Raw genomic sequence first — 12,248 nt, 5'->3', positions numbered from 1 at the left:
TTCACTAATACTGGAACAATGCTATTCAATGAAATCAAAAGTAACCATTATAAAGACGATGGGCTAGATTTTTCGGACAGCTATAAAGGAATGACACTTTCCATTCATCATGAAAGATGCCCACAGATCTATGCAACAACTTACCCCAGCAAAGTGTTCATTTTTAGGGTGGCATCTGGCTCTCCATTTAGACTAAGGTATCATTCAGCCAAGATGTAAAAATTAGAATATTAAATTCAAAGTAAAATCACCCACAGAAAGTGATGGAAAGAAAGATAGGGTTAATAAAAAGAATAAACGGGACAAAAAGAAAAGATAAATGCAATATTTTAAAATTCTGAATGAGTGCACCTATGCTGTTCTGTGCATTAGTTTAGCAATGTTTAAAATGTACTATATTGCTTTACATTTCATGGGAACATAATTGCCTTTACGAGTTTCTGAGGAAGAATTTTTCACCCTGAGGGGGAGTACTCTGCCTGAGTGGCATAGGTAGATACCAGTGCAGCATGTAATATTTACACTAACACTTGAATCACCTCAGCATAGACGTTTATAGATCAGGTGCTATATGACTCCTGTAGATGATATGACAATCTCGATCACACTTAACGATTCCTGAGCAGATATTACAACTGGCTGTCCAATTCTCTCTAATCATGGTGAGCAATGGCAACATTACTTTAGCTCTTAATGCAGGGTCCAATGCAGAAGCTCCTGATGTATTTTGTAAAAGGCACTTGAATCCTTAGTAGTAACAGTGATATACTTGAACAATATTTTTTTTTGGAACTCCAGTGAGTTATTTCGGATCTCGTATCTCTATTGTTTAAAATACTGTTAAAAGTATTATATGAGGAACTGGAATAAAAGTGCATAGTTCATGTTTTGAATCAAGAGTACTTGGGGAGAACCAACTTTAAATGGATATAAACTTTTTTTTACATTATAGACTCTCAGGTATTTAGTGAATGTAGACATTTTGGTAAAAAAAAATTCCCTTGAAGGCCAAAACAAGGTAAATTGTTCAGCCTTGTTCACAAAATATCGGACAAATTGGATCAGGAAAATTGTGCATAATTTTTTATATGGTGAACATCGAACATAGAGTATAAAACAGCATAGTACAGGAATGGGCTCTTTGGCCCATAGAGTCTGTGCTGAGCTTGACACCTATCTAAGTAATTCCGTCTACCTGCACGTGGTCAAGATCCCTCAATTCCCTGCCTATCCCTGTGTCAGTCTAAACGCCTCTTAAAATCTTCTTTCAGGTATTTTAATTTTGTGGTGATGCAGTCATTGGTATTGAAATGTGCTTCCATCTGTTTTTTCATCTTATCTATTTTATATTAATTGTTTAGATTTTCTCAGGTTTTAACCTTTTAATTCCAAGATCTGGAAATTCAAGTAACTGTGAAGTTGTAGTCTGACCCCCATAATCCAAACAATGCTGAACTTGAGACCGTCAGTAGTACGATACAATCTTGTGAATGGGCCACTTGGGTGGGAGAAAGGCACCAGAAAATAAATATCTGAGCTAAACCAATTAATGACTTTGCAAAGCAAAGCTAAATCTTCAGTTCCACCTAGTCAGAGAACATGGAACTGGCCTCAGGTTCCTTCAAAATGAATGAACCATTTATATATTAGCAAGACTAGAAAAAACAGAAACTCAAATCTATTGCTTTACTAAGGAGGAAGAAACCTAACCTAGTGGGCCTTTAAAAATCACCATAACACATAAAAATAGAGACACAAGAGACTATAGATTCTGGAATCCAGAGCAAGAAACAATCTGTTGGAAAAGCTCATTGAACAGCATCTATGGGGGGAAAGGAAGTGTCAATGTTTCGAGCTGAAATCCTGCGTCAAGACAGAGGCTGGAGAGGGAAGATATCCAGCATAAAGAAAAATGTCAGCAATACTTTGCTGTTCAGATTGCTTGTAACACAGAATATTCGATCCTGTAATTCTATAGAAAGTAAAGCATCAATGAAGAGCGCATTTTGATGGCAGTATATTCACTAGAGAGTTAGTCTACAGTCCAGCAGTCATGAATTCCAGAGCCATTAGATCATTCTATGGAGATGAATGATAGGAGCCTAAGGTGAGGCCAAAAAGCCACGTCTATACAATAAAATCTTACAACAGTTGACATATATGTATAGCGCAATGGATGATGGATCCACTAAGTCCCTGATATTTCTCCTAATTATGATACACTCTATTAGCTGTGAATTATCAGATCCTTTGTAAATATGTGATTTTTAAAGTTTGAAGTCTGTGCTATTTCTAGATACTAATTGGTGTTGGTAGCAGCTTATTTTAGTTCACGTATTTTTGTTAAAGGACACCGTACAGCACAATATATTTTCTCTTGAAGCTAGAAATTCTTGAATAGGGTAGAGCAGTGTCAAAACGGCACCATTGCAAAACAAAATTTCAATTTTAACCCGTGAATGCAAGTTTTTAAAATAAACTGCAATGAACCAAGCAACCCACTAGAGGGCGCAGTGGACTAATGCAGAGCTCTATCAGAAGCAGGCAGATTGCCAAACTGAGTGCTTGTCACACCCTGCCTGCCATTTGTTGGTTTGTATTTTTAAATAGAAAGCAATTCTCAATTCAACTCTATAAGGAATTAACTAAGTTTTGCCACTGTATTTAGAGAGGTATCATTGTAAACAAGAAGTTTATGTGAATGAGCTTGTTCTTGAACAGGTTTTATGATGTATTCCAGAATAAGTCTTTGAAAGTTCTCCAATTTAATACATGAGAAAGTCATTGTCAAATTTAGACAATCTACTGACATTGGCAGAAGTTTGCTATAGATTGTTTTTGGTCTTATGTTGCTGTTTAAATGGCCCATTGACATGTTTTTACATTCCCCACCATGCATGAAATCAAATGTAAAATTAGCACCATAGAACCGCAAAGGTGCCTTCTCACTTTTGATTTCTTGTGTGATTTTAATGTAAGACTGTAACCATAACACAACTGATAATTTAGGAATCACATGAAAAACTATTACAAATATCAGTTAAAAAGTAATTAAATCTGATGAGGTATATAGAGTCCTTGTTTCCTTGTTATAATAATTGATGGTGTTCTTTGTGGCATTTTTAAGGCCGATCCAAATAATTGTATCAATGAGGAGATCTATAAATCCTAGCTACAGGAGGTAAAATATTATTAAAATAAAGCATTCTTCTGCAACTGAATGGAATGTTAAAGTAACTCTCAAAATAAATGCATATTGGTTTTTGTAATGATTAACAATAATAATTGCTAATGCATTGTATTGCAAAAAGTGAATTTTGCATTATGGTTGTGAATTGAGTTAGGTTAGGAAAATATACAGTGAGGATTGTTTTAATGTTTTAATTCTGTCATATATATCATGTTCTGCATAATTGATTTATTATTTACTGAATATAATTTTAAATGTGTGTCCTTCCAGAGAAGTAAGTACAAATTTATTAATTCCTCAACAGAAACTTTTTCTACAACATAATGTTTAACTTCCCCAGATCTCACTTTATTTACTAAGGGAGTTATCACGCTATGCCCAATGGCTAAAATGAGACATATTTTGTAGGTTTGTGCGTTAACTTCCTTCTAAATTAAAAAAAAGTCAAAATTCCATATGTTAATTGAGAGTAAATAACGAAAAATGTTACCTCGGAAGCTTTTTCAAAATAAAGCTTCTTCACAAGATCTAATCAATAATAGGATCATACAGTCTGAGAAAAGGTTATTCTGCCCAACACAATTCTGCCATCCCATGGGCACCATCGTTTATAATTCTTTCTTCTATCTAATGTATTAAACTGATTCAAAGAAATGGTTAAATGAACTTCAATGACTTTCAAGATAACTCTGAAAATCAAGTTTTTAATGTTGAGGAAAAGAAAGTAAGATATTATCCTGATTGGTGTATTTTAAACATAGAACATCAGAGCACAGAAACAGGTCCTTTGGCCCATGACACCTATGCCAACCATAATGTTCATCCAAACAAATCCCATCTGCTTGCAAGTGGCCTATTCCCCTCCATTGCCTGCATGCTCACTTGCTTGTCTGAATGCCTCTTAACCATTGCTACTCCTTCTCCTTTCACCATTTCCCCTGGCAATGTGTCCTTGGCACCTACCGCTCTGGGTAGGAAAACTTATTTCATAAATCTTCTTTGCGTTTTCTCCCCTCTTATCTCAAGTATTTGATATTTCCATTCTGGGAGTAAGTCTTTGCCCACCCTGATATTCTTTTATCAAGTCACTTCTCAGCCTCGGATGTTCTGGAGAAAACAGTCCGAGTATGTCCAATCTACTTTTATAGCTAATACTCTCTGATCCAGGCAGCCCATTCCCTCCATTCCCTCCAAAGCTTCCACATTGTTCCTGCAATGGGGTAACCAGAAATGCACACATGACTCCAAATGTTTGAATTAACCAAAGTATTGTATAACCGAAGGAGGAGAAGATGGCGGCGCGACGGTAGCATGCGCGGCCTCTCCGATGAATGAATGATATCTGTAATCTGTCAAGTAGGGGACTGTGCACAATTCTGATTTGATGGAGACGGATGTGAGAGTACGGAGGAACATCTGGAAAACTTCTGAAATGCCTGCTTTGCTGCCGCTGCTACTGTGTGGTAACCGGAACCTTTGGAGCAGAAGGCCCTGAAATCCTCGGCTTTGCTTGTTTCAGCGGCCGGGGAGAGGTCGAAGGCGCTCGGCAGAGGATGGCGCTCGGGAGGCTGTATCGGAGGGGCTGGTCGGAGGCTCGAAGTTTTCGGACGGACGGACTCAGTGTCGGCTGTGGTCGGCTGCTTCCAAGGTATTGGCAAGTTGACGGTGCCTGGAGGTTTATGGCAGGGAGTTTCTCCCTTTTGCCGCCTGCTATCGGGGACTCGGAAGTCAATCGAGTCGGGGACTTTGAGACTATTTTTACCATGCCCATGGTTTGTTCTTCATCAAATTATGGTATTGTTTTGCACTGCTGTAACTATATGTTATAATTATGTGGTTCTGTCAGTGTTAGTCTTTGGGTTGTCCTGTTTTCTGTGATATCACTCCGGAGAAACATTGTATCATTTCTTAATGCATGTATGCATTTCTAAATGACAATAAAAGAGGACTGAGTGTTCTCATAATCTAAAAAAAAAACTGACTTTTATACTCAACAACCCAACCAAAGAAGGCAAGTATGCTGTAATCTTCTTCACATCCCATCTACTTGTTGCCACTTTTATGGAGCTATGGACTTGCACCCCAAGATCCCTAAAATATTTTAGATGATCTTAGAAGGTTTTAGAAAAGATCCCCTAAACAAGTTCCAGGGATGTTATTATACAAGGGCTTAAAGCTGTCAAAATGTAGGGTTTAAATGAGCTCACATTTGGTCGGCAGTTCTCTGGAGAAATTTTAGCAGCATGTTCCCTTCACTTCAGCTCAGCTATGACCTTGCAACCGTGCTTTGCAACCAGGGAGTCACAGGTGAAGATCACATGCCGGTAAAATCTGTCTTGCTCTTCCCTCAGGCTCATCACAGAGTCCAGCGATGGAGCATACATGCCCTGGCCCAAGAGCCCAAATGCACTTCACATCTAGCCCCTCAGCTTTAACCACAGGATGTAATATGAATCACTCCTAAGAGGGGTGTCACTGACCTTTACTGGAAAGATAAATCGACCTTCTATTTTTATTCATTTTACTTCATTTATTTGCATTTAATTTCTATTCATTTCAGGTGTTTAGGTGGATTTTTTACTGTCTTAATTATTTAAATCTATTTGGACTATTTCTAAATGTCACAGTACAAAATGTTGAAGAAAATCAGCAGGTAAGGCAGCATCTATGGAGGGAAATGGATAATCAATGTTTCATGCTGAGACCATTCATCTGTCCAGCTCTCTGTCGGTTTTTCCAGATTCCAGCATTAGTGGTCTCTTGTGTCTCTGTTTATCAGGTGCAATTAAGAATATTCATAAATATTTGACAGGAGAGAGCAGCCACGTAGAGTAACCATGGTAACCAGCTCTCCGGGTGTAATGTCATTGTTAGAGTAAGGGTCATGCTCTGGTGTTGCAAGATAAAGATCTTGCTAAATTAAAAAAGAGAATAAATGTTAACGTCATAATACATTACAACCAACCTATACATCACTTTTGTACTATCACAGTCAATATAAATGCTGTTTTAATATGGATAAAGCCCCTATCTGCCCACCCTAGCTTAAAAACTAATGATTAGGCCAGAATTAGCAGGAGCAGAATTAGGCCATTTGGCCCCTCGAGTCTGCTCTGCTATTTCATCATGACTGATCCATTTTTCCTCTCACCCCCAGTCTTCTACATTCACCCTGTATCCCTACATGCCTTGACCAATCAAGAATCTATCAACCTCAGCCTTAAATATACATAAAGACTTGGTCTCCACAGCTGCCTGTTGCAATGAATTCCAAAAATTCAGTATTACTATTAGGCTGTGTCTGTGGTCGAGCCATTCAAATTCCTGGTGACTGCCATTACCAATACATGAAAGTAGGATAAGCACGTTCTGCTTAACACTAGAAAAGCCCAGTAGAGTTGGTTATTCCTACACACGTTTAGGAAACTTAACATCTCAGGGTGTATCCTGATGAACTTTTACTCAGCCATCATTGAGAGTGTTGTGACCAGTTCTATCTCCGTTTGGTTTCCTGCCACCTCCTCCCTCTCCAAGCCCAGATTGCAGTGAGTGGTTCACTTAGTGGAGGAGATTATTGGTTGTCAGCTGTCGGCATTAAAAGATCTGTTCACCACATGAGTGAAGAAAAGAACAGGAAAAATTACTGCTAACTCCATCCACCCGAGCAGTCCAGGGAGATGCTGTGTCCATCGTCGCCAGGACTGCACATCATCTCTGAGCTTCTTTCCTGTAGTTATCCAGCTTGTCAATGAAACTCAGTCACTTGTCATACCCAAACTGGCCCTGCACCACGTCCATTAAGTATTCTTCCCTGCTCTCTTCGTTCTGTTGATAATTATTTAGCCTGTTCATATGTTCACATTTATTTAAGTTTGATTATTTACATTTGTGTTAATTGTTGATTGCTCACGGCTGTTCGCACTATTGTCTTGTAAATTGTTGGTTGCTATTGTGTTGTCTGTTACAGTATTGTCCTGTGTTTTATGCTTGGCAACGAAGCACAATCAATTCTGGTATGTTTCACATACTGGCAATGAAGTGATTCTGATAAAACACCGCACTATTAAAAATCCCATGGATTATTTTAAATGATGATTAGTCCAGTGCTGGTTCTATAATGAATCATTCTAATTATGGAGAATGATTCCGAAGACAATCACCCATCTCCAGTATGTTGTGGATCTATTTATTTGTGGTATCCTGTACTAATGTGTCTCCGTAATCCTGTGCCAGCCAGATCTGATATAGGAACAAAACCCCTGTTCATTTCATTGGGTTTTGCTGACTGGGAGACTGGATAGAAAAAATGTTTATATTTTAACTCATTTTATTTAATTTTTGATTTTTTATTTATTATTGTGCATACATGTTCTAAATAGATGTCATTGATTAGATTAAAGCAATTTTAATAATTTTCAAGTGGCACTGAAAACCAAAGCGGTTCAGGCACCAGCAGCTCTTGCACCTCTGCACCTTATCGGTCACTGCCTGGGGTCAGGGGTGGAGGGCCAGCTTATTCCTCCCTCCACATCTCCCCTAAATAAATGTGGATTTCTCTGTACAAGCTGATACCAGCTTGATTCAGCTTATCATCTTTATGTTTAAATGTATGACATTTTAATCAGAATTATTTTGTTATATTTATCTAATAGTCAGTAAAAGATTATAGAATGATTTACCATTGACATTATTATTATTTCTATATTTATGAATCCTTCAGTTGTAACAATTTACTGACATTTTGAATAACTGATTATAACCAAATGAAAAACTGCACTGCGCTGACTTCTGTCCAGTTTAGAAAAAAACAATTAGTTAAGAATGCTGGTTAAAATGCAAAGTTTTTTTCCTGAGGGAAAAATCTGTAAATTTGTTCTGAATGACTTTTATGGGAATGTATAAAGTTCAGGCTCTATTCTGCAGCTCCTCTGATTGGGATCACTCTTTAAGGAAATCACGAGAACTTCCCACTCTGCTCTCAACAAACAAATAGATAAGCATCTGGGTTATTTCAGAGAAGGTGGAGAATTATTTTGGTCAATTGAAACCAATTTAGAATTAATGCAGGGTGAGCTTTTCCCAACCGTAATTTAGATTGTTTTTAGTGAAAGTGTCATTGAGTTATGCTAAAATTCAGATGTGAGAGCACAAAGGAAGCTAATAGTCAGAGTTGGAATTAGAGAGTGCTGTGATATTGGTGTATTTTTTTGATACAAGAGATTGAGCAAGTTAGATAACATTTATCACACCTGCTTGACATTCATGGAAAAAGTAATTCTCAAGCTGTGCATTCAAATTGATTTATGGGAGAAGAGAGATTGAAATCTGACTGAATGATACCACAACAACAAACTTTAACTCAATGTCAGCAAGACCAAGGAGCTAATTATTGACTTCAGGAGGAGGAAACTGGAGGTCCATGAGCCAGTCCTCATTTGAGAATCAGAGATGGAGAGGGTCAGCAACTTTAAGTCACCAGTGTTATCATTTGTTATCATTTGTTATCATTTCGGTGGACCTGTCCTGGGCCCAGCATGTAAGTGAAATTACGAGGAGAGCACGGTAGGAGTTTGCAATGATTCTGCATGACATCTATAATTTGACTAACTTTTATAGATGTGTAGTGGAGAGTGTATCAACTGGCTGCATCTCAGCCCAGTATGAAAACACCAATGCCCTTGAACGGAAATCCTACAAAATGTAGTGGATATGGCCATCCTCACCATTGAGCACATACACATGGAGCATTGTTGCAGGAAAGCTGCACCCACAATTGGGGGCCTCCACCTCCCAAGACATGCTCACTTCTTGCTGCTGCCATCAGGAAGAAGGTACAGGAACCTCAGGACTCACACCACCAGGTTCAGGAACAGTTATACCATTTGGCTCCTGAACCAGAGGGGATAACGTCACTCAATTTCACTTGCTCCATCACTGAAAAGTTCCCACAATCTATAGACTCACTTTCAAGGATAGAGGTGTACAAGATAATAAGAGGAATAGATAGAGTGGATAGCCAGCGCCTCTTCCCCAGGACACCACTGCTCAATACAAGAGGACATGGCTTTAAGGTAAGGGGTGGGAAGTTCAAGGGGGATATTAGAGGAAGGTTTTTTACTCAGAGAGTGGTTGGTGCGTGGAATGCACTGCCTGAGTCAGTGGTGGAGGCAGATACACTAGTGAAGTTTAAGAGACTACTAGACAGGTATATGGAGGAATTTAAGGTGGGGGCTTATATGGGAGGCAGGGTTTGAGGGTCGGCACATTATGGGCCGAAGGGCCTGTACTGTGCTGTACTATTCTATGTTCTATGTTCATCTCAGCTTCTCGATATTTATTGCTTATTAATTTATTATTAATATTTTCTTTTCTTTTTATATTTGCAGTTTGTCTTTTGCACACTGCTTACCTTGGTTGTGTGTACTCCACCTCAGAGGGCTGCGGGTTGTCATTTACTGAGTATATTGAAAACTAAGTGATAGTTTTTTTTATGTTATTGGCTTGTACGGCAGCTTCAAGGGTCTGTCCAGCCTATTCTGCTCCTAGTTGTGTTCTTCAAAGGATATGTGGTCAACCTGTCCAATTAATGCAAAAGACCATTTGAGGATAAACAGAGCAGTTTTTTTAAAGAGTTGAATAATCAAAGTCCTGTTTGCGCAAATGTTATTGTACAACACATTCCTGTTAGTGTCACTTTCTGTTTGCCTGATAATGACGGAACAATCCCATTCTTGTAATTTTCTTCATACATCTATAACAACTGATTCACCAACTCTGTGTTAACAAGATTAGATGACTGGTCTTTAAAGCCACAAAGACTTTGGAAATTAGGTTTCTACATCCTGAAAGACACAAAATCTTTGTTGCAATTAGTTATGCAAATGTATGACTTGATATATCTTCCATGTTTTCTAATATTTTGAACGGATGACTAAACAACTGTAACCTGGCCTTTTCTCAGGCAATGTTGAACTGTCTACAAGATGGCCTTCTGCAGTTTTTTCCTTCTGGTCTCCACTAAAATCGAGGCGAAAGACTGCAACTAGCGGGGCACTGTCTACGTCACCCCGAGCTACCTGCCAGCCTAGTCATCATATGGGAGCCCAAGCACGGGAGGATGAACCCTGGGCGGCCTCCCAAGACTATGGTCAACACGCTCCTAGAAGACAGCGGCGCAGCTAATGTTGATGAACTGAACACACTGATGAGGGAGAGGGAGAAGTGGAGAGTCCATCATCATGCCCGACGCCGGCCCCCTAGGCCTGAGTCGACGTAGTAGTAGTAGTCTCGTCAGTCCTCTTGTCCTCTTCTTAAGTTTTCCCATTAATGTCTTCCACGTTCTTCTACAGGAACATGGAAGTGACCTCTCCAAATGACTCCCTACAGCCAAGAAAATTACCATGAATTCATGTACACAATAAGGTCCTTTGTCAGAATGCAGCTTTAAAAAAAACCATGTAAAACATAACTAAGCAAAAGGAGTGAACGTACAATTATTTTATTATTTAGAATTAAGTATCATTTATTGAACTCTCAATTTCATCACTCAATAAACTATAAATATTATTTCTTTTTCTGTGTTCAGAACTTCCTTTTCAAATAAGACTTATTCACACAAAATCTAAATAAAATTCTCACGAAATTAAAAGTTTGTTTGATGCACCATTTAACAGAAATATTTTGTGAAACTTTCTTCACAGTATAAAGTTCTTCAAATATTTCCCTGATGCTGTAATGTCGATTCGTTAGACAAAGTATCAAGTCATACACTTGCATAACTAATTGCAACAAAGATTTTGTGGCTTTCAGGATATGGAAATCTAATTTCCAAAGACCTTGTGGCTTTAAAGGCCGGTCACCTAATTTTGCTAACACTAAGTTGGCGAGTCAGTTCTTATAGAAGATGTCTGAAGAAAATTACAAGAATGGAATTGTTCTGTCATTATCAGGCAAACAGAAAGTGACACTAACAGGAATGTGTTGTACAATAACATTTGCTCAAACAGGACTTTGATTATTCAACTCTTTAAAATCTTTATCTTCACAATGCTACTTTGCTATTAACATGACAGCTATTTGAAGGGAAAATCTGCTTAAATCTTGACTCGGGTTAAGGGACATTTATACAGTTTCATGTTTTGTAATGAATACAGAACATTATTCCCTTGAACTAGTTGATTTGAGTGTTGATGTAACTGGATGATCAACAAGGATATGTAAGGTTAACAAAAATCTCCTTATTTGCTGAAAAAAAGTTGCAATGTTAAAATAAATACAATCAGTTTCCTGACACCATTGCCAGTGTTGCACGGCATCAAATCCTGCAAATAGATTGCTTTCCTTGCCCTTGCTCTAAGAGGTTATGGAAAATAAACCTACACCCTGATAGCATTCCAATGATCTCCCTAATCTCAGTTGCACTCTGTCAGAAGAGGTAACTGGTAGTTTAGCAAAATACCCTAGATCAAAGGGGGATTAATCACCAATTGAATCCACACAAAGTAAACCTGTCATTCAAAAAATTATTTCCACTGAACTAAACAGGGGGATTTTAAGGTATTTGCATAACAGGGAGCAACAGGCTTGAGCCAGGTTAAAAGGTTCAGAATTCAGCCAACATTTAGCTTTCTTTTGGTAGCAGTTCCTTTCTGTAGGAACAGATAACAATCCCTACAATGTATTCTAATCTGATAATACAACCAACTGACTGGACGCTGGCTGGAATTAGATAGTTTTGCAAAGTTTGGTGAAGGAAGTATCAGTTTCACTTTCAGTTACTGCAAATCTGATTTGTGGGCATTTAACATGTAATCCCAAGAAGTCCCTGAAATCTGAACAATGTTAATTGTTTTTCAACATCTTTGTTAACTGTCTTCCTCTTTCAAATACATCTTATTTTGCAATATTGAGCTATTGTGATTTACTCTGATAATCTGCATTCTCATCAGATGTATTTTAACTTTGTAAAGTCCATGTAAAATGACATCAAGTGTACGTTATGCTTAATATTATGCAGTACCAGTTGACTTCAGACCTGCATTTCTGCTGTTGTAATTTG

Source organism: Mobula hypostoma, chromosome 1 (assembly GCF_963921235.1).
Source record: "Mobula hypostoma chromosome 1, sMobHyp1.1, whole genome shotgun sequence".
Taxonomy (NCBI): domain Eukaryota; kingdom Metazoa; phylum Chordata; class Chondrichthyes; order Myliobatiformes; family Myliobatidae; genus Mobula; species Mobula hypostoma.
This window is presented reverse-complemented; position numbering follows the sequence as displayed.